Here is a 2,209-nt window from a genome sequence, read left to right as displayed (position 1 = left end):
ATAGCTAGTAGCTAGATGGCTTATTCTCTCTCTTGGATCTTCAATACAAAGTTCTGCATGATCTTCATGGAGATCTATCCGATGTAATATTCTTTTGCAGTGTGTTTGTTGAGATCCGAGGAATTTCGGATTTATGATCAGATTATCTATGAATCTTATTTGAGTTTCTTCTGAGCTCTTATATGCATGATTTCGTATCCTTGTAGTTATCTTCGAGTTGTGGGTTTTGCTTGGCCAACTTGATCTATGATTCTTGCAATGGGAGAATTGCTTGGTTTTCGGTTCATACCGTGCGGTGACCTCACCCAGTGACAGAAGGGGTAGCGAGGCACGCATCGTGTTGTTGCCATCAAGGGTAAAAGATGGAGTTTATATCTATTGCATGAATTTATCCCTCTACATCATGCCATCTTGCTTAAGGAGTTACTCTGTTCGTCATGAACTCAATACACTAGATGTATGCTGGATAGCGGTCGATGTGTGGAGTAATAGTAGTAGATGCAGAAAGTATCGGTCTACTTGTCTCGGACGTGATGCCTATATGTATGATCATTGCCTTAGATATCGTTATGACTTTGCGCAGTTCTATCAATTGCTCGACAATAATTCGCTCACCCACCGTAATATTTGCTATCTTGAGAGAAGCCTCTAGTGAACACTATGGCCCCCGGGTCTACTCCACATCATATTTTCAGCCCTACACTTTTACTTTGTTGCACTTTCCGCCTTTAGATCTCACCTTGCAATCAATCGTGAAGGGATTGCCAACCCCTTTAAAGCGTTGGGTGCAAGTTTGTTGTTTTCGCGCAGGTACATTGGTGCTTCGTTCTTGATACTCCTACTGGATTGATACCTTAGTTCTCAAACTGAGGGAAATACTTACTGCTACTGTGCTGCATCACCCTTTCCTCTTCAAGGGAAAAAACCAACGCAAGCTCAAGAGGTAGCAGCCAACATCTATCTATGAAGACCCAACAGAAGCTGTTGAGGAAGAGGAGGAAGAGATTCCAACTGATGCCCCTCCTGCTAAGAAGAAGAAGCTCATGGCTGATGTTATGCCAAAGAAGTATGCACCCAAACCTTCAGCACCTAAGAAGCCATTAGCTCTCAAGAGGACTACAAAGGATATACCTGAAGTAGAGAAGAACAAATGCTATGCATCCATAGAGTTTGCTGCAGAGGAGGAAGGAGATGCACCTATGCTGATGAAATTAAGATCTCACTTGCCATTGCACAATGCTGCTCATCGTGTTGCTGAAGACATGAAGAAGAGAAGGGATCAAGGTTTGAGGCAGTGGAGGACTATAGATCCATATGCTATCAGGAGAAGAACTGCTATTGATCCTCATTTCCACACTAAGGAGCAAGAAGATTTCTATGATACAGTGTTGCTAGACAAAAGTCCTGCTGTTAGTGCCATGCGAAATGTTGATTGGGAATATATCAAGGCCGTTGAGGACTACTTTCCTCATGTGAGAGAAAATTTTAGGCTAGTTGATATTGAAGATTTTGTTGACAGAGAGATGACTGCCTGCAACGATGAGATGATCATGCAATTCTATACAACTGGTCATTTTTATCCCGATGGAAGGATAGTATGGATGACGGAAGGTCACCGATATGAGTCTATTGTAGATGAGTGGGCCACTATCATTTGTGCCCCACAGGCACAATAGAGAGATTTGGATGTGTACTCAGAATCCAAGATGAACCACAACACAATGTCAGACATGTACAATCCAATGCCCCATCAGTATGTGAAGACACATAAATTTGGCTCTATCTATTTTCTGCAAGCAAGAATACCTACAACAAACACCATTATGAGACACACCCTGATGCCTAAATGAGGAGATGATAAGATGATCAGAGGTTATTCCATTAACATGTTGCACCACTGAGACACCCGCACCCGATTGAGAGTGATGGACTTGATAGTAGAGATTGTCAGGATGACTGTTGCAGATCAGAAGAGATCTTGTGGGTATGCACCTTATATTCATATGCTCATCAATGCCAAGATTGGCAAGCATGCATATCCACTTGATCGTCCGCACCTACCACTTCAGCCAAACTTCAAGGACAATGTAGTTGTGATGGACCCGAGCCATTCCATCTCAGCTTCAGCACATGAAGCAGCACATGCAGCAGAGGCAGAGGCAGCTAGAAATGCTCCAGCACCAACTCCATAGATGAGAACGAGAGAGGA

The sequence above is a fragment of the Hordeum vulgare genome, chromosome 3H (genome assembly GCF_904849725.1).
Source record: "Hordeum vulgare subsp. vulgare chromosome 3H, MorexV3_pseudomolecules_assembly, whole genome shotgun sequence".
NCBI classification, from domain to species: Eukaryota; Viridiplantae; Streptophyta; class Magnoliopsida; order Poales; family Poaceae; genus Hordeum; species Hordeum vulgare.
Note: the sequence above shows the minus strand (reverse complement) of the source record.